This window comes from Thalassophryne amazonica, chromosome 6 (genome assembly GCF_902500255.1).
Source record: "Thalassophryne amazonica chromosome 6, fThaAma1.1, whole genome shotgun sequence".
In the NCBI taxonomy this organism is placed as follows: domain Eukaryota; kingdom Metazoa; phylum Chordata; class Actinopteri; order Batrachoidiformes; family Batrachoididae; genus Thalassophryne; species Thalassophryne amazonica.
This window is the reverse complement of record NC_047108.1, coordinates 24,329,837-24,352,085: the sequence shown is the minus strand read 5'-3', so window position 1 is coordinate 24,352,085 and position 22,249 is coordinate 24,329,837. Positions and strand designations below refer to the sequence as shown.

Genomic DNA, 22,249 nt, shown 5'->3' with positions numbered 1-22,249 from the left:
ATCACAAGCACATTGCTGATCAATATGTGCTTTAATTCATAAAGCCACAGTTTGGAGCAGATATGTTTTTTAAGCCACAGATTGGCTCATTTTTCAGATCAGACCCCCCCCCCCCCCAAAAAAAAGAAAGAGAAAACCGATTTTGATTTTTATTTAACTTAATGCACATTGAAGATAAGGAACTTTTGTCTGTGGTCCTTAATGAAAACAAGGTGTCCAATGTTTTAAATAATATTTTAAGATAAAATACTTAATTATATTAAATTACAATATAAACATGATCAGTGAATAAAAAATAGATCACAGATCAACTGTGTTCCATTACACCACCAGTCTTGGCTTCTTGATTAAGATATTCCTTTGACAATGCTCCAATCTAATCACCTTTAGATATCTGTTGAAGTAATGTCCCCACCATGTTTGAAGGAAAGCTTCCTGTAATTTTAGTCGTGTGTGTGTGTATATATATATGTATATATGTACATATAGTATTTAGTATATTATAGTATTTTATATATATCAGGTTCAGATTACTTTATTAATACCCGTAGGTAGATTTGTGTTGCAGTCACAGAAAGCATTCAACTTAATAACATATAGGGACAACACTGACATACACAAAGATCTGAAACATACATAACAGTGCTCAGAGCCACATTTGACCACAGCTTGGCAACCACCTAAAATGGTGCAAATTTTGCTACGATGATTTATTCGTCTGAATAATAGCAGCTGGAACAAAGCTGTTCCTTTAGCGCTTTGTTCTGTACTTTGGGACTGCAAACCTCCAACTAGAGGGGAGAAGCTGGAAATCTCCATGTAGAGGGTGTGAATGGTCATTTATAATCGATTTAGTGATCTTCTGTAGCTGCCTGGTATACACAGACTCTGGGCTAAGGTTCCCCGATCACTTCACAATCTGCATCAGTTTGTTCCTCTCCTTCACTGACAAAGCACCGTGCCATGACACGAATGAATAAGACAAAACAGATTCAACAAAAGATTGATAAAACAGTGTCATGATCGTTTTGTCAATGTTATAAGATTACAGCTTTTTTTAAACAAATCTAGGGTTGCGTGTTGAGAACCGGTTCTTTTCGGGTATCATTGAGAATTGATTCAATCCACAGACATCAGTAGCCTTTTTGCTTAACGATTCCCTTATCAGTCCTTCAGAGTGGCCGTTGTTTTTGAGGGTCTTTGTCTGGAAAATGTTCATTTCTCTACGTTGATTACAGACCCTGCAGCGGCTCTGTAATCAACCACATCTGCAGCGTGACTCCACTTTGAAGCATGAACCAATGAAGGAGTACTCCGCTGGTTTGTTAGTTCTTTGATTCGCTGCTCTTCAGAAGCAGCAAGTTCGCTTCTTAACCCCTCTCAAAGCCATTAAAATATGTCAATCGTGAGTCACTTTTGTGTGGATTAAAGTCACGAACTGGAACTTTTGTTGTCTTGTTGCAGTCAAGAAAAGAGAATCGTCCTCCGTTCTGTTGGCACAGCTTCAAAGGCTGTGCGGCTCTCTGCCGAGACAGAGCCCGGTCGGAATTAATAACTTCAAAATGAATTGCCGCTTTTTGGTCCCAGATTGTGGAATGACCTGCCTCTCTGTATCAGGCAGGCGGAGTCACCTCTAGTTTTAAAATCTCGTCTTAAAACATACTTGTTTTCTTTGGCTTTTGACTAGAGATTTGCTGATTTTACTGTTTTAAAAAACTTTTATTGTTGCCACTGTTATTTATCGTGTGATTATTTATTTATTGATTGATTTATTTTATGTCTTTGTTCAGCATTTTGGTCAACTTTGTTGTTTTAAAATGTGCTCTATAAATAAACTGGATTGGAAACTGGATTGGATTTTCCTCCCAGAATGAGACATCCTGCATTCTTTATGTATTACATCCTGATGTGCAGCACAGCCAGCTGAGCTCAGCTCAGATGTATGGAAAGACATTCATGGCAATAATGTCTGAAGGGAAATGCTTTTGAGAAAAACTACAGATTTTGTTTATTTCTATTTATGTCCAGAGATTAGGGATCCACCATGTAGAGTTTATTATGACCAGAGTTTAAGGATCCAGTGACCAATTTTATATTTATTTACTTTAAGACTCAATAAAATGTTGTTGACATAGAAAGATGTAAAGCCTACTTTTAGTACACAGAAAATTCACAAGAGGTATCGATAAGGGAATCGATAAGGAATCGGATCGATAAGCTGAATTGATAATGGTATCAATATCGATCAAATCTTATTGATACCCATCTCTAAACAAATGAGATGCTGATGCCCTTTTTGCATACAGCCTCAAAGTTCAGTTTACAGTCTACCAGAGTCCCAAGGTACTTATACAATATATATATATATATATATATATATATATATATATATATATATATATATATATATATATATATATACGTAGTGAGGAAAATAAGTATTTGAACACCCTGCGATTTCTCTGCGACTTCTCTTCCCATTAATGGCTTTCTTGAATAATCTATGAAACCTGCATCCCATCTGTCCTTGTCAGCTCCTATAGCGTTGGTGGTTTTTGTGGTTAATATCTGTATATTTTTAATTACAGTGAGGAAAATAAGTATTTGAACACCCGGCGATTTTGCAAGTTCTCCACTTAGAAATCATGGAGGGGTCTGAAATTTTCATCTTAGGTGCATGTCCACTGTGAGAGACATAATCTAAAAAAAAAAAATCTGGAAATCACAATGTATGATTTTTACCTCCACCAAGGAGGTTTTCGGTCATGTTTGTTTGTTTGTCTGTCTGTTTGTCAGCAGGATAACTCAAAAGGTTTCGAACGGATTTTGATGAAATTTTGTGGAGTGGTTGGAAATTACAAGAGGAACAAATGATTAAATTTTAGTGATCATCCGGATCACAATCCGGATTCAGGAATTTTTTAAAGGATTCTTCAGCATTGCGGGATAGGGGGAATTTTGACATTCTAGTTTCTAACGCCACAAAATCAAGGCAGAAAGACTTGAAAAAAATTAGGGTGTAACATAGTCAAATGTTCTATCAAACAACAAAGTTTAGTGATGATCGGATCCGGATTCCGGATCTGGTGATCCAGAATATGCAAAAATATAGGGAAAATAGAAAATGTGTCAGTGTGAGGTGACAAATTAAGATAGAGATGCACAACTAACACCAAATTGTAGCTGAATCTGTACTGATTCAGTAAGGTGTCATCAGATTTGATGTAGCTTCAAATGTTATGGAGCTAGATCCAGAAGAAAACCGCCATTACCGAAAAATCGTTTTTGTACAATAACCTTTGAACTAATAAAGACATAAAAGTGATTCCAAGTTCTAGTGGTATGTTTTCATGGTCAAGGATGTCAAATATAAAGGAAAGAAAAGTGTATGTATCATAGTTTTGGTTGTAACACTGAATTGTTGAATAGATCACTGTGCCAAGGAGGGAATCTCTTTAGGTTCAGTGACCCTATGGCCTTGTTTAGAGAAGTGTTTCATAAATGTTAAAAATTCATATATTTGCAGTTTAGTTGAATAATAAATTGAATTTTGTCTCATTTGTTTTTGTCTATAAGCACATGCAATATCAATATCAGTGCTCAGATGACAGTAGCTTCTGGGAAAGGTGCAAGTTGCAATAAACTGTGATGCCAAGCGCTAAGGATACATGCTATTCAGTCACAGCAGATGAAACTTTTTTTACTACTGAGCAAACATCATTGTTAGACTTTTTAGGATCAATGATTCCACGGCGTGTAGATGTTATGGTGTCAGTGACCCCATGGCCTTGGCGGAGGTTTGCACTCTCTGAGTGCTTCTAGTTTAATAATTTATTTGTATGTTACTGCTGCAAATAAGTATTTCAACACCTGTGAAAATCATTGTTAATATTTGGTACAGTAGCCTTTGTTTGCAATTACAGAGGTCAAACGTTTCCTGTAGTTTTTCACCAGGTTTGCACACACTGCAGCAGGAATTTTGGCCCATTCCTCCACACAGATCTTCTCCAAATCTTTCAGGTTTGGAGTTTCAGCTCCCTCCAAAGAGTTTCTGTTGAGTTCAGGTCTGGAGACTGGCCAGGCCACTCCAGGACCTTGAAATGCTTCTTACGGACCCCCTCCTTAGTTGCCCTGGCTGTGTGTTTGGGGTTATTGTCATGCTGGAAGACCCAGCCATGACCCATCTTTAATGAGGGAAGGAGGTTGTTTTCCAAAATCTCGCAATACATGACCCCATCCATCCTCCCTTCAATACGGTGCAGTCGTCCTGTCCCCTTTGCAGAAGAGCGCCCCCAGAGTATGATGTTTCCACCCCCATGCTTCACGGTTGGGATGGTTTTCTTGGGGTTGTTGTCATCCTCTAAACATGGTAAGTGGAGTTGATTCCATAAAGCTCTATTCTGGTCTCATCTGACCACATGACCTTCTCCCATGCCTCCTCTGGATCACCCAGATGGTCACGGGTGAACTTCAAACGGGCCTGGACATGTGCTGGTTTGAGCAGGGGGACCTTGCTGCCCTGCAGGATTTTAAACCATGACAGCATCATGTGTTACTGATCGAATCTTTGTCACTGTGGTCCCAGCTCTCTTCAGGCCATTGACCAGGTCCTCCTGTGTAGTTCTGAGCTTTCTCAGAATCATCCTTACCCCACAAAGTGAGATCTTGCATGGAATCCCAGACCGAGGGAGATTGACAGTCATCTTGTGTTTCTTCCACTTTCTAATAAATAATCATAACAGTTGTTGTCTTCTACCAAGCTGTTGCCTGTTGTCCTATAGTCCATCCCAGCCTTGTGCAGGTCTACAGTTTTGTCCCTGGTGTCCTTAGACAACTCTTTGGTCTTGGCTATGGTGGACAGGTTGGAGTGTGATTGAGCGTGTGAACAAGTTCAAACAGGTGCAATTAATACAGGTAAAGAGTGCAGAATAAGAGGGCTTTTTAAAGAAAAATTAACAGGTCTGTGTGAGCCAGACTTCTTGCTGGTTGGTAGGGGATCAAATACTTATTTGCAGCAGTAACATACAAATAAATTATAAATTATAAATTTTTAGAATTTTGGCAGCCATCTTGGATTCTGGACAAATTTCAAGATGGCACAAAATCTTATTTTGATTAGTATGGTCTGTCTGGCTGTATTTTGATAAAATTTTGGACTGGATAGGCTCTAGGGGCAGCATGGTGGCTCAACCCTCTGGCATTTTTTGGACAGTTCACTCCCCTGGCATAAATGTTTTGTTATTGCTGTTAAAAGCTCACCCTGTATCCCACAATCAACAAGTAGGTCTCTTGTTTTCAGAACAACCTGTACTTTCAGAATATATATGCTATAGTTGTGTTTTATTACTGTAATAAAGGTTTACAATCAGAAATAAGAAAGGAAAAAATAAAGCTTAATTCCAAAATTGTTGTTAGCATGCTATATCTCTATTCCTTTACTGCCTAATTAGCATAAACAAAATGGCTGCCCAGTTTTTCACAATTTCCCAAAGTTTGCTTATTTTTGCTGAAGAAAGGCAATAAAAACTCTTATCTTTGTGTTATTTGAACTGCTGAGTTCATAGTTTCTTATTTGCAAGCTGTAGCCTCTCTCCTTCATCTCTCAGGGCTCGAAATAGTACGTGCATGTGCTAGTTTGTGCACGTATTATTTGAGTTGTGCACGTAATTTTATACTCCACTAGCACTGGTGCAAGTAACATTGTCCAAGTTTTATCAACTATAAACACCAGTAGAATGAACCAATAAAGGAATAAATAAGGGAACAAAAACTATTTCCAGTGTGTTGTCTTCGTCTTCCCTGCGTTTTATGACTCTCGCAAGTTGCTGTGACGATTCGTTTGCGTGTGCACGTGAATAAAAAAACTGTCTGGCTGCAGGCAGTAGTTCCTCACTCTCCGCTCAAACTCTCTCATCACTGTGTTTAAAAAAAGGACATAAGTCTTGCTGACAGACTGATTGCCAGAGACAGGACATGTCCACATGAAGTATAACTCCAGACATTTCCACATTTACTCACGGACGGTTTGTTCGCGCACACGCACGCATGCATCTCGCGGTCACAGGAGGAAAGATAAACTATAACAGAACTCAGAGAGCAGACCTGCAGCTCAGCACAAGAACTATCAAGTTCTTTATAAAGTTCTTTAGTTTATAATAATATAAACTAGAAGAGAAGTCAGAGTGCACAGTCTGGCTGCAGTCAAACTGTGCACTCTGATTCCTTCAACCTGTAGGCTGCATTTTCACCTCCTCTCTGCTCCCTGCTGCCCGCACCTGATGCAGAAATTCCTGCGTCGTCCTGATGCCACAGGAAGAAGCAACTCAAAGTGGGCCCGGTGTGAAAGTGACTAAAGTGACTTTTCGTTGTGCAAGTAACTTTTTTTTGGTGCAAGTAATTTTTTTGTTACTAGCACCTGTGCAAGTAGGTTAAAAAATGTATTTCCACCCTTGTCTCTAATATGCATGAAACAACATGGCCGTCTGCTGTTTTCATACTTTGTAGAAGCTTGTTCTACAAAAGCAATTGATAACAAAAGCAATTTTTCTCCATGCCTCTGCTGCGCCATCAGGCCTACAGATGCATGTATTTGTCAATCTTACTTATAGTGGCCTGTTAAAACATGTCTCCTTTGGATTTAAAAAATCACAATATCATTATATTCGTTCCTTGTTGGCATGTGAATGACTCTTGTTTATTTTTCATCACAAATGCTGAACAGTATAATGATACTATGTGAAAACCTAATAATTGGCCTAGTACAGCACATATAATGTATACAGCTTCAACACCAGAGGGCTACTGCTTTCAACACCAGAGGGCAGGCCTTACTGGCCAGTGGCCAGGCACATGGTGCCACAGTGACTCAACAACAGCAGCAGCAGCCACAGCATAGACGTGGTCAATCAAACTGCATTGTTCCCTGATATATTTGTGGAGTTCATCCTTTCACACTCATGTTACAGGACATGTCTCACGTTTTTTAACATCTCAGTTAGTAAGACAACATAAAAGTACTCATGATTTAAGTGTCTCTGCACACGTGCTAATAATTAGTGATCTCTGACGTATTTTATTCCTCTCACTCTGAGCGTTAGCAGGTGCATTTCCGGAAAATGTTTCACTTACCAGTCACGGTAATCTCATGCATGCGCGTGCGTGCGCAGCTTTGATCAGCTACATTCCATTGAAGTGCATGCTGGGACAATTCTAGTTGCGACGTCACTTGTCAGAAACACCCGAGTACTCATGAGTACTTTGTTTTTGGACACCTCCGTAACTGTTTGTTGCAAATGCTGTATACCTTTGAAACCTGTCACGGAAGTGCACAAAGTAATCCTGGTGGATCAGAGGATGGTCACTAACAGCTTAAATCTAAATGTTATGATTTTGGTGCAACATGTGCTTTAAGCAGGACTCTGAGATACTTTGTTCATCCATATCTGTGCATGTTCATGTTCTAGTGTGTTGGTTTGTGTGAACAAGTTCCAATCTTGTGGTTTTGGTTTTGTAGCGTACTATATTATACGAGGTCTGTTAGAAAACTATCCGACCTTTTTATTTTTTGCAAAAACCATATGGATTTGAATCACGTGTGATTGCATTAGCCAAGCTTGAACCTTCGTGCGCATGCATGAGTTTTTTCACGCCTGTCAGTTGCATCATTGGCCTGTGAGCAGGCTTTGAGTGAGCACTGGTCCTCCCCCCTCATTGGGATTTTCATTGTGAGGAAAATGTCTGAACGGCTGAGCAGCGCTGCATCAAATTTTTTCCGGAAACTGTGAGAGACAGCCAGGTGGACACCATTTGGAAAATTCATATGGCTTTCATGGACAATTTTATGGGCATCACACAGATTAAGGAGTGTTACAGCTGGTTTTAAAGACGGCGCACAATGGCGGAGGGCGCGCCGCGCTCCGAGCGGTGATCGACAGGCTGAAACGACCAGATCATTTCCAACTGAATGCTGTGTTGATCCGGGACGTCGTCTGACTACCAGAGAAATGGCAGAAAAGGTGGACATAGCACTTTTCCGGCACATTCCACTGTTAAAGGCGATTTTGTCATGAAACGGGAGCGGAGAGGAATTTGCCACGGAGCCGCTAATGGCGCAGAACGAAAGCACCTCTCGTGTTGGTTCTACAGGACATGTTGTGGCATGCCCAGATCTTCGACAATTTCTCGGATACTCACTCGACTGAAAAGCCACCCAAAGCCGTCGAATCTTCCAAATGGTGGAAGAGCTGGGCATGTCCCGTGAGAAGTCCCGTGAGACTTCCAACACGGAGGTGCTTTTTGTTCTGCACCATTACGCGGGCTCCGTCCTGAACGCGCGAATTCCGCTCGCACGGCTTCATTACAAATCCCTGTAACCGTGTAATGTGCCGAAAAAGTGACTATTGTCCACCTCTCTTGCCATTCTCTGGTAGTCAGACGATGTCCCAGATCAACACAGCCTTCACTTTGGAAATGAATCTGGTCATTTCAGCCTGTCGATGGCCGATCGAAGCGCAGCGCGCCCTCAGCCGCTGTGGGCCGTCTTTAGTCCGGTTGTAATGGCTCTTTAAACTGTGTGATGCCTAAGATCTTCACCGAAAGCCATCTGAATTTTCCCAATGGTTTCCACCTGGCTGTCTCTCACAGTTTCTGAAAAAATTTTGATGCTGCAAAGCGGCAGTCGCCCAGCCATTTTCCTGACAATGAAAATCCACCGAGGGTGCTGGGACCACTCCTCCCACAAAGCGTGCTCACAGGCAAATGACGCAACCAACAGGCGTGAAAAACTCACCGCATGCGCATGAAGGTTCAAGCTTGGCTGATGCAATCACATGTGATCAAATCCATATGGTTTTTGCAAAAAAATAAAAGGTCGGATAGTTTTCTAACAGACCTCGTACTTAGTTGCATTAGATTAGAGTTCGTGACTAGCACTGACAGTTCTAGAGTCACTCTGTCAAGAAGGGAGTGAAGCGAGAGCTTTTGCCACCAACAACTGATGCTGCACAACTTAACATCAAAGAAGCCATCATCAGGCAGCAACTTGGCTGCAAGCACACAAAGCATTCCTCAGTAGTCCATGGGCCAAGCAGGTTTTTGGTACCACTGAAGGTGACCAAAATGACACTTATATTCACAGCCTCAGTGTATCATGGCTTACTGAAAAATGTATGATAGCCATCCCAGGGTGGTAGCTGTAGCCAGGTAGGGGTCAATGAAGAATTACACAGAAGTTAAAATCTAAAAAATGCTTCATTCCATGTTGACAACTATATCACATTATTTTGTCTGACCATAACCATTGCATTATGGGGTTTAAACAACAAAAATGGGGACAAAGGTCAATTTCAATTTGTGGTCAAAGTAAAGTTGCTCCAGTTTCAGGTAAAAAATGATTGCAAATTATTGTTTGGGTTGATAGGTTCTAATAAGGAATAGTTTGCACCATCTGTCATGCTAGTTATATGTTACATGGTAATATATACCATCTGTCACTGAATTCATGTGAACGTCGACCTTGCTTGACCTTTTCTTTGTAGACCACACATTCAACACAGTCAAAACTATTAATTTATTAATCCTTTTATTTCAACCTTTAATTTGCATCATTACTCAGCATGTCAAAATACAACCCCAATTCCATTGAAGTTGGGACGTTGTATAAATTGTAGATAAAAAACAGAACACAATGATTTGCAAATCCTCTTAAACCTATACTCATTTAAATACACCACAAATACAAGATATTTAATGTTAAAACTGATAAACTTTATTGTTTTTTAAAATGGATGTCTGCAACATATTTCAAAAAAGCTGGGACAGTGGTATGTTTACCACTGTGTTACATCACCTTTCCTTCTTACAACACTCAATATGTGTTTGGGAACTGAGGGCACTAATTGTTGAAGCTTTGTAGGTGGAATTCTTTCCCATTCTTACTGATGTATGACTTCAGTTGTTCAACAGTCTGGGATCTCCGTTGTCGTATTTTGCGCTTCATAATGCACCGCACATTTTCAATGGGCGACAGGTCTGGACTGCAGGCAGGCCAGTCTACTACCCGCACTCTTTTACTATGAGCCACGCTGTTGTAACACATGCAGAATGTGGTTTGGCATTGTCTTGCTGAATTAAGCAGGGACGTCCCTGAAAAAGACGGTGCTTGCACGGCAGCATGTGTTGATGCTGCATGATGTACCTTTCAGCATTGATGGTGCCATCACAGATGTGTAAGTTTGCTCATGCCATGGGAACTAACACACCCCCGTACTATCACAGATGCTGGCTTTTTGAACTTGGTTGCACTGGTAACAATCTGGATGGTCTTGTCCTCTTTTGTCCGAAGGACACGACGTCCATGATTTCCAAAAAACAATTGAAATGTGGACTCATCAGACCATAGCAAACTTTTCCACTTTGCGTCTGTCCATTTCAAATGACCTCGGGCCCAGGAAATCGGCGGCGTTTCTGGAGGTTGTTGATGTATGGCTTTCACTTTGCATGGTACAGTTTTAACTTGCACTTGTAGAATGTAGCGACGAACTGTGTTAACTAACAATGGTTTTCTGAAGTGTTCCTGAGCCCACGTGGTAAGATCCTTTCCACAATGATGTCGGTTTTTTAATGCAGTGCCGCCTGAGGGATCGAAGGTCACGGGCATTCACTGTTGGTTTTCAGCTTTGCCACTTATGTGCAGAAATTTCTCCAGATTCTCTGAATTTTTGATCATATTATGGACTGTAGATGATGGAATCCATAAATTCCTTGCAATTGAACATTGTGAAACACTGTTCTTAAATTGTTGGACTATTTTTTTCACAGCAGTTGTTCACAAAGTGGTGTCCCTCGCCCCATCTTTGCTTGTGAATGGCTGAGCCTTTTGGGGATGCTGCTTTTATACCCAATCATGACACTCACAATTAGTGTCCTCAGTTCCCAATGTTTACCGAGTGTTGTTATAAGGAAAGGTAATGTAACACAGTGGTAAACATACCACTGTCCAGGTTTTTTGAAAAGTGTTGCAGGCATGCAGTTCAAAATGAGCAAATATAAGCTCTATCAGTTTGAACATTCAAATATCTTGTCTTTATGGTGTATTCAATTGAATATAGGTTGAAGAGGATTTGCAAATCATTGTAATCTGTATTTACATTTCACACAACATCCCAACTTTATTGGAATTGGGGGTTGTAATACGCATTCCCAGTTACTCACGCATCCTGATTCGTACAACATCCGGTAAGCCTTTTAGTTCAGAACATAGAAAAACTGCAAATAGTACAGTCATTTACTGTTGGAAAACAGTTCTGTTCCAGTTCTGTACGTATCACCAGATAGCTCGCAGCTACCAGTATGTTAGTTATTCAACAGGCATGAGAATTTTCTGGATTTTTCTGGAATAGTGGCTGCCCAAATTACATGTGCTGCCACCTAATGGGTAAGAATTTGCTTCTCATCCGGGCAACTAGTTGACACACAAAATCCGACACGGCACACAAGTTAACCAGGAAACAACTGCAAGAAATTCCAATATTGTGATGGTTTTAAAGTTACTATGCACCTTTTTTGATCTACTACCAACAATGTTGTTTAAGGACTTGCGATCTTCACTTTAGACCTGTCTTGCTGAAAATCATTAAACCGCTTATTAAGACGTGCTTCTGTTCCTACGTGTTTTAAATATGCAGTGATTAAACCCCCCCCCCCCCCAAAAAAAAAATCAGTTTATATCTGAGTTTGTTGGAAAATTATTATCCAATATCTAATTTGCTCTGCTGCTCTAAAATTCTTGAAAATGTTGTTTCACAGCAGCTAGGGAACTGTCTTGTTGATATGACCTTTTTGAGCCACTGCAGTTGGATTTTTATGTTCTTCCACATAGACAGAACTTACTGAAGTAGTGAATGATCTTGTGCGAGTTGCTGAAAGATTTATCGAAGTTTAACCCGAAAATGCATATCATTGTATTCTGTTTTTACTCACATTTCACACAATGTCCCAACTTCCTTGGAATTGGGGTTGTACATATAAATAGAAGTTTTATTTTCTCTTCTAATGCAAACAGAAGCAGACTTTTGAAAAGCTTCATGAATGAGCGGCCATTTTGTTTTGTGCAAATTTGGTGGTGAAGAGGTAAAGATACAAATTGCCACAACAGTATTTGAATTCAGCATGTTCAAAATACATAGGAATCTGGTGTCTGCTTTTAACAGAAAATGCTTGGGCACTTATACATGCTTCTTTTCTGAAAATGGAACTTACTAAATTACATTGAGGTGCATTTGTGCATTTAGTGGTGCGTTTCAGATCATTGCCTTGTTGCATATTCTTAATTTGAATGTACGTATACAACCCCTGGCAAAAATTATGGATATCATCGGCCTCGGAGGATGTTCATTCAGTTGTTTAATTTTGTAGAAAAAAAGAAGATCACACACATGACAACAAAACTAAAGTCATTTCAAATGGCAACTTTCTGCTTTAAGCAACACTAAAGAAATCAAGGAAAAAAGATTGTGGCAGTCAGTAACGGTACTTTTGTAGACCAGCAGAGGAAAAAATTATGGAATCACCCTGTAAATTTTCATTCCCAAAACTAACACCTGCATCATATCAGATCTGCTCGTTAGTCTGCATCTAAAAAGGAGTGATCACACCTTGGAGAGCTGTTGCACCAAGTGGACTGACATGAATCATGGCTCCAACACGAGAGATGTCAGTTGAAACAAAGGAGAGGATTATCAAACTCTTAAAAGAGAGTAAATCATCATGCAATGTTGCAAAAGATGTTGGTTGTTCACAGTCAGCTGTGTCTAAACTCAGGACCAAATACAAAAAACATGGGAAGGTTGTTAAAGGCAAACATACTGGTAGACCAAGGAAGGCATCAAAGCGTCAAGACAGAAAACTTAAAGCAATATGTCTCAAAAATCCAAAAATGCACAACAAAACAAATGAGGAACGAATGGGGGGAAACTGGAGTCAACGTCTATGACTGAACTGTAAGAACCCGCCTAAAGGAAATGGGATTTACATACAGAAAAGCTAAACGAAAGCCATCATTAACACCTAAACAGAATAAACAAGGTTACAATGGGCTAAGGAAAAGCAATCGTGGACTAGTGGATGACTGGATGAAAGTGATATTCAGTGATGAATCTCAAATCTGCATTGGGCAAGGTGATGATGCTGGAACTTTTAGTTTGGTTGCCGTTCCTATGAGATTATAAAGATGATTGCCTGAAGAGAACATCTAAATTTCCACAGTCATTGATGATATGGGCTGCATGTCAGGTAAAGGCACTGGGGAGATGGCTGTCTTCCAGCATCAATAAATGCACAAGTTTACGTTGATATTTTGGACAATTGAAAGGATGTTTGGGGATGATGAAATCATTTTTCAAGATGATAATGCATCTTGCCATAGAGCAAAAACTGAACATTCCTTGCAAAAAGACACATAGATCAATGTCATGGCATAGGGTCAATGTCAACGAGCAGATCTGATTTGATTGCAGGTTTTAGTTTGGGGGGATGGAAATTTACAGGGTGATTCCATAATTTATTCCTCAGAATTGAGTGATTCCATATTTTTTTTCCTCTGCTTGGTCTAAAAAGTAACCGTTACTGACTGTCACAATCTTTTTTTCTTGATTTCTTATAGTGTTTCTTAAAGCCAGAAAGTTGCCAATTTGAAATTACTTTAGTTTTGTGTCATGTCTGTGATCTGCTTTTTTTCCACAAAAATTAAACAACTGAATGAACATCCTCCGAGGCCCGGTGATTCCATAATTTTTGCCAGGGGTTGTATAACTGAAAGGCCCCATTTAGACTGGAGTTTGCAGTCCATCTTCAACCAGATTCCAATATAGATTGCTGTCTAGCCTGATAACATTCAGACCTGTCTTTCAAATCTGGCTCATCCTGCAGACGCATCCAAATTCAAGCTACACACGCGTGTATGGGGTGTTGTTTTCCGGAGAGAGAAGGACATCCTGGTTGTGTCCTATCTTTACTAATGATGAATAACAGACAGCTTTGTGGATTATTTAAGTGCAGAGAACCACCTGGCTTTAACAGGTAAATGTATATTTGTGATATTTCAGAAGGAATTAATTTATAACCTCACAAAAAGTTAAGTTTTTCAGATGACATCCTCAACCTGCATTCTGTCACTGCAGATGACATAAATTCTGCTGTAACGACCACTGTGGTTGGTTTTCTGACCCCTATATCTGAATGAACGTGGATGTGTGCGTGTGTGGTTGTTTTCATGTGTATGTGAGTATGTGTTTCTATGGAGATGAGGCGTCGCAGAGAGAGGAGTTGTTTGCTTTGAACACTTTACCAGAGAAGCCACTGTGGGCTTAGGGATGTAGTTTGATGTCATGGATCCCAAGTTAGCCAGATTAAAGTTGCGTTTATGTTCAGGACCATGGCATATTTGCTTCAAATCCGGTTCAGTTCACCTCCGAGAGGTGGGTTGACTGAAAAGACTGTTTCACGGATACCTCCATTTTGGATTTGGCGCAGTGCATGCTAGGATGCTTGGGGAAATCCCGCATCATTCGACTATTCCATGGGGTTAAAGTTCTCCCGTCACCACGCCGGAATTTCCCGTCATTTGGAAAATTTACCCACACATACGCACGCACGTGGTGTCATACGTGTTTTCGAGCCGAAATACGATACTTTCACTGTCAAAGCAAACATCCCATTCTGCACTAATCAAAGCAGCAGCAATATCAGCGTGGGTGGCGCTGCACTGCGGAGGAAGGGACTGTGTGAATTGTCACTCCTCTCCGCTCTGTTTACTGCTTGCTATGAGCATGGTCGTCCTCCTCCCTGTCTTCGTGGGAACATCGGCAGACCTTCCCCAATTAGAGCAGGATGTGGCTTTGCTTTGAACCAATGAAGCAGTGCTTCGATCTTCGGCTCTTGGTACTTTGTTTTATTTCGCTTTATCTTACTTTTTCCCCCGCTAAAACCCTACGAGCATATGTCTGTGAGTAATATTTACCTTTTTTTATGTTAAACCAACCTGTTATGGTCTTCTGAAACAGTTGGATGTATTTTATAACTTAAAAACGGGACAGATGCTAACGCATTAGCATGTCTATGGAGTTTTTCAATGTTAAAGTTAGTATTAAGCTGTTCGCATCTCAGCACGTTTTGTGTGCATTTGTTTTCTGTATAATAATTAATGGCTCAGCGTTTGTGGTCGTAAAGAATCAAATGTATTACAAATTGTAATTTTTTTATTTATTTTTATTTATATAATAATAATAATAGCACACCAACAGTAATAGTAATAATAACTAATCATGCTACAATACAGTTTTAGAGAAAGAGACAAAAAGAACCTGATAAAACAAAACACAACAGAAAGATAAAACCAACTAACAATGACATAAATAAATAAATATAGAAATAAATAACTGTTTCCTGTGAGCACCTAGTGACTCTTATACCTCCACGTCATCCCTGTTTTATTAATGTTTAATGACAATTTGTTTTGCTGTACACAGGTACAGCAGGAGACATACAGCTGTTTATCATCCAAATATCACGGACAAAGTGACAAGAATAACCAAAACCACTTACTTATGGAAGGAAATATTGTCTCCCTTGTTCCTCTGTTCGTGGCTTTGCCAACATGCGCAGACAGTAGTTACTTAATGGTTTTCATTATGCTGTTGTTCTTATTTTGAAAGTTCAATAAGTGGACTGATATGTTAAACATGGTGCGAATTTAATGAACAAGTAGTAGACCTTTTTTTTTTCCTTGTATATTGTTCTGCAGCCACTTTTAATTACAGATTCATCCGCACATGCCTGAGTTTTCATTATCCTTCATTTGTTTGGCATTTTTTGTTGAAAATTTAGCAGGTGAACACTGGGTGTGTTTAAAACAAAATTGTGGGTGCTCTTAATTCATCATGTGAAGTAAAACAGAGCATGCCATGTAAAAGAAAGTTTTTTTTTTGCTTAATAAACTGTACTATGTAGCCAAGACTATTTATATTTAGTTTCTTTTGTCTATTAGCCATATTTGATATTGGAGGTAATCCAGACAGTAATTGAAAGTAATCAAATTACATACTTTAATATTATGGTACTTGGATTACGTTACTGATTACATTTTTCAACAGGTAACTAGTAACTGTATCGGAATACATTTTTAAAGTAACCCTCCCAACCCTGAACATCATAACTTTATTACAAGCTCAAACGTTGATGTTGCGTGATAAAGGCCTTTCAATAATAACTCACTTTCAAAGAAATAATGGCAAAACTCACATGCAAGTAAAAAACAAACAAAAAAAAGATTAATCGAAAAAAAAATAATCCACCAATTAATCGATTACTAAAATAATCGTTAGTGCAGCCCTAGTTTGTTTATGAGTGACAGCATTTTACTGAATAAATGGAATAAGTCAGTTTTGAGTTTCTCAGTGCGCATTGCGTTTTCAAAAACAGGTTACAGTGTTACTTTGTGCACAGCAGAACAACGTGGTCAATTGCTTTAGGGCCCTAAGTTTGTTTTTATTTGACTGTACAGCCAGCAACACAGCACCCTTTTGACGCATTTACTGGAATAGAACCGATCAAATACTACAGAAGACAAAGAATTTTACTTTGACAATTTGAATTGTGTTTTCTTGTTTCGGAGGGCTTTATACCCATTAAAATTCACCAGAATATACAAAATTTGACTTGCTCTTTTTAAAAAATTTTTGGGGGAGCACCCCCAGACCCCCATAATCAATAATCTGTTTTTACTTCACAGTTTGAAGTGACTTTTATTTGTTTCAGAGGGCTTCATACTATTAAAATTCACCACAATATACAAAATTTGACTTGCTCTTTTAAAAAATGTTCTGGGGGAGCACCCCCAGACCCCCACAATCACTAGACTACACCCCGCCCCCCCACCACCCTTTTATGTACCTTTATGTTCAGATTTTGCATTCTTTTATGCTTTGTCTCTCTCTCCTTAGAGGCTATTTAGAATAGATTTCTATACTGTATAATGTGTTTATTGTATTTATTGAGGAAAAAAGTGTGTGCCCCCCACTACGCCACATTTTAGGGAATTGCTGGCATTGATTTTTGCCAGGAAAAATGTCAGTCGGATGAAAATTTATTGCTTTAACCCCTGGACGATTCAAACGTGTTATAGAAGTTGTTATCTAATAATTAAATCATAAAACCCCGATGAATTTAATCATCGTACTCATTTGTCATGCCAGTGTGTGTCTGAGCCTGAGATTATAGTGAGTGGGGCTGATTTATTATTATTTTTTATTTTTTAAGCAGCGGGTCCACAATCAGCCTCTGTCAAAGCCGTTTAAAGATGTAATCGTATTCACTTGTCTGCTGATTAAAGACCAGGACTCATGTCTGCTGTTTCACAGTGTGCAGTTATTATTAGTTCCTCCTTAATGTGCTTTTTTCCGTGGAACCAGCGCTCATTCCTCTGGAGTGACTGGACCGTTAATACCTCCCGGTTCTCCGGTTTGTGAAATGAAATTACGTCTGTGTAAAAGAAGAAAAAAAAATCCTCCATTGTTGTGGGATTTGACTGATTATAAGGATCATTCCTCTAAGTGCCGCTGTTGTTACCAGCTGGCAAGCTTACAGTCATGTAAAAAAAAACAAAAAAAAACAAAAGGCTGTGGATAATAATAAAAATAAAGTAACAGTAATAATAATCAGCACAACCCATTATACTCTCAGGCTCAGACACACAGTATAACACGAGTACGATGATTTTTTTTTTTTTAATTCCTCCCTTACACGGACGTAACTTCAGCTTGCCAGCCGGTAACTAACAGGAATCAGTCATGTCCCACAACAACGGAGGATTATTATTATTGTTATGATTATTTTTCCTTTTTACCCGGACATAAGTTCTCTTTGTGAACCGGGAGATATTAACGGTCCAGACCACACCAGAGATTCGTGCGCTGCTCGACAGAAAACAGCACTTTAACGAGGAAATAATAATAACTGCACACTGTGAAACGGTAAATAATTCTCTTTTCCTGCCCCAAAACAGACATGAGACCTGGTTTTTAACCCTCTGGGTCTGAGGGCATTTTTTGGACAGTTCACTTGCCTGGTATAAATGTTTTATTATTGCTGTTAACAGCTCTCCCTGCATCCCACAATCAAGTTTTATGTCTCTTTTTTCAGGACAATTTGTGCTTTCAGAATATATTTGTTTTTGTTGTGTTTAATAAAGGTAAGTAATAAAGGTTTACAATCAAAAATAGGCAAGGAAAAAATAAAGTGAAAAATAATTTTCCACACACATTTATTCAAAACACACAGCAACTATATAAACAACTGTTTAGACACTTTATAAAGGTAATTTGAGGTCTTGTGTGAAAGACTGTACAACAAAAAGGTTCAAACAATAAACACAATGCACATTTTGAACAATATATACAAAATGGTCTATGTGTTTTCTTGTCCATTGATATGGTAACCAGTGCTTTACGCAGAGAAAGCAACAGAGTTATCAGTAACATTCACATGCAAACTAGTGGAGCAATCCTGACAGTTACACACTCTTTGTTTGAGCATGTGAAATTGTCTTCAGAGGCTCTCCGTGTGCTCCTGCTTTCACTGATCACTGTGCGTAATGGTGCAGGGCACACTGAGTATGTACTAATAGTATGTACTCATTGGAGCACCCAGGGGCTATTCAACAGGCCAACTAGTAACATATCACTCCTGAAAACGATCCTTTGGCTTATACGTGAGGTAAATCTGCCCTACGATTGAAACCATGTGACGGTGAACCAATTCTGATTGGACACTCACATTGCGCACGTCATCACACAGCTTCTATGAGTAGTACAAAGATGGCCGATGGCTGGCTCGAAAGTCCACGGAGGTAACTTTTCAGCAAAAAAAAACGTACGTTTCTAATCTCATATTATTCATGTTATGTGCTGCCTGCTCTGTTCCTCCTGCTGCTGCTCTTTTTCCCTCTGCACAGGTGGTACACCTCAAGCTGATCAACACACCTGATCTCCATCCAATCAGCACCTGCATATGAACCCCAGCTCCTCATTCCATCTTTGCCAGAAATTTCCACGGTAAGGTTGGCCTCTCTTTTTTCCAGAAATAGAATATTCTCTGACTTTTGGGTGTTTCCACACACCTTCTGTCTGAGCCTCAGCTCAGAGGAGACTTCTTCCTTGTTGCTGCTGCACCAAGACCAGCTTTACCTGCAGCCTGTGCACGGAGCTCTCACACTCTGCATCTACCAGCTAAGTGTTTGTCACCTTTTGCTCACCAAGCCGCTTCACTCTGATCTCTGATTGGAATATTGTACAAGCTGAACTGTGAACTTTTCCTGATAACAAACACTAAGAAGAAACTGAACTGAATCATTCTGTCTAATACTGCATATCTGGACCAGCTGTGATAGTTTGTCACTGATTGACTGAGAATCACTTCTGGAAGTGACCGGCTCAGTACTCACTCATTTGTCTTTCCTCCCCAGCCACGTCGACAGCTTGCAGGCAGCCACCTGGCTCCGGGTCCATTCCACCTGAACTGAAGACATCTGGGCTGCATTTCCCCTGGTTCCACCGCTGAGCGGGCCGGTCCTCCACGTGGCTAGATAGCCGCGCACTTTACTCATTTATCCTCAGTATTTGAACTCATTGTAAATAAATCTCTTTTCTAACATACCTTTCTCTGCTCCCTGCTCTTGAGTTCGTCCTCCAACCACGCCGAACCATAACAATTCAAAAGTTATTTATAATTTAGTAAGCTTGGTCTTAGCCGTTGGCCCCAGAGGGTTTAATCTGCAGACAGTTGAGTTACAAACTGATATCTTTAAATGGCTTTTACAGAGGCTGATAAGTAAATTGTGGACTCCCTGCTTAAAAAATCAAATACAATAATAATCCAGCCCCACCCATTATACTCTCAGGCTCAGACACACATGTCATGACAAATGAGTAGGATGATTAAATTCAGCAGGGTTTTATTACTTAATTTCTACAACCCCTGGCAAAAATTATGGAATCACCGGCCTCTGAGAATGTTCATTCAGTTGTTTAATTTTGTAGAGAAAAAGCAGATCACAGGACCATGACACAAAAACTAAAGTCATTTCAAATGGCAACTTTCTGGCTTAAGACACACTATAAGAAATCAGGAAAAAAAAATTGTGGCAGTCAGTAACGGTTACTTTTTTAGACCAAGCAGAGGGAAAAAATATGGAATCATCTCAATCTGAGGAAAAAATTGGTGGAATCATGAAAACAAAAGAACGCTCCAACACATCACTAGTATTTTGTTGCACCACCTCTGGCTTTTATAACAGCTTGCAGTCTCTGAGGCATGGACTTAATGAGTGACAACAGTACTCTTCATCAATCTGGCTCCAACTTTCTCTGATTGCTGTTGCCAGATCAGCTTTGCAGGTTGGAGCCTTGTCATGGACCATTTTCTTCAACTTCCACCAGAGATTTTCAATTGGATTAAGATCCGGACTATTTGCAGGCCATGACATTGACCCTATGTGTCTTTTTGCAAGGAATGTTTTCACAGTTTTTGCTCTATGGCAAGATGCATTATCATCTTGAAAAATTGATTTCATCATCCCCAAACATCCTTTCAATTGATGGATAAGAAAGTGTCCAAAATATCAACGTAAACTGTGCATTTATTGATGATGTAATGACAGCCATCTCCCCAGTTGCCTTTACCTGACATGCAGCCCCATATCATCAATGACTATGGAAATTTACATGTTCTCTTCAGGCAGTCCATCTTCATAAATCTCATTGGAACGGCACCAAACAAAGTTCCAGCATCATCACCTTGCCAGTGCAGATCGAGATTCATCACTGAATATGACTTTCATCCAGTCATCCACAGTCCACGGTTGCTTTTCCTTAGCCCATTGTAACCTTGTTTTTTTCTGTTTAGGTGTTAATGATGGCTTTCGTTTAGCTTTTCTGTATGTAAATCCTATTTCCTTTAGGCGGTGTCTTTCAGTTCGGTCACAGACATTGACTCCAGTTTCCTTCCATTCGTTCCTCATTTGTTTTGTTGTGCATTTTTCGATTTTTGAGACATATTGCTTTAAGTTTTCTGTCTTGACGCTTTGATGTCTTCCTTGGTCTACCAGTATGTTTGCCTTTAACAGCCTTCCCATGTTGTTGTATTTGGTCCAAAGTTTAGACACAGCTGACTGTGAACAACCAACATCTTTTGCAACATTGCGTGATGATTTACCCTCTTTTAAGAGTTTGATAATCCTCTCCTTTGTTTCAATTGACATCTCTCGTGTTGGAGCATGATTCATGTCAGTCCACTTGGTGCAATTGCTCTCCAAGGTGTGATCACTCCTTTTTTAGATGCAGACTAACGAGCAGATCTGATTTGATGCAGGTGTTAGTTTTGGGGATGAAAATTTACAGGGTGATTCCATAATTTATTCCTCAGAATTGAGTGAGTCCATATTTTTTTCCCTCTGCTTGGTCTAAAAAAGTAACCGTTACTGACTGCCACAATTTTTTTTTCATGATTTCTTATAGTGTTTTTTAAAACCAGAAATTGCCATTTGAAATGACTTTAGTTTTGTGTCATGACTGTGATCTGCTTTTTTTCTACAAAATTAAACAACTGAATGAACATCCTCCGAGGCCGGTGATTCCATAATTATTGCCAGGGTTGTAGATTAAAACAGACGGATCGCAACTTCTACAACACAGGTCAAGTGGGCGACGATGCGGGAATGTCCCCAAACAATCCCAGCGTGCACTGTGCCAAATCCAAAATGGAGGTATCTGTGTAACGGGCTATAGAAAATAATCCTTCTAAATCCGATTTGCACCATTCCGATTAACGTGACCATGGTTAATTCATAACAGGTATAAGAGACAAATGTGGAGGCTTATTGGTAGATGTCTCCTTGGTAACCTAGAGGGGGGAATTCATTTTTTTGAAACAGTTGGACCAGTGATGATTCATTCTCCTGTCATACTGTACTGGTCAGCCAGTCAGTGTTGTGGTTAGAGTCCAGAACCAAGAGTGCCCAAGGACTCACAGAGCAGAGAGGTAGGAAACACACTAAATTGAATAATTTAATGATTATTGCCTGATGTAAACTAACTTAAGAGGAAATGTTTGTTTATTTTAGACAAAATAGTTCCATCTAAGGTGGTGATGTTGATAGGTTGGGACAATGCTTAGAATGCCAGTTTGAGAGATAAAGTGT

General features: G+C 39.7%; 1 long non-coding RNA gene across 1 annotated transcript in view; it reads left to right on the top strand.

Moving 5' to 3' along the window:
* Positions 1-22,249, top strand: part of LOC117511964 — a 58,233-nt gene that overhangs the window by 551 nt on the left and 35,433 nt on the right. The window lies entirely within an intron of this gene.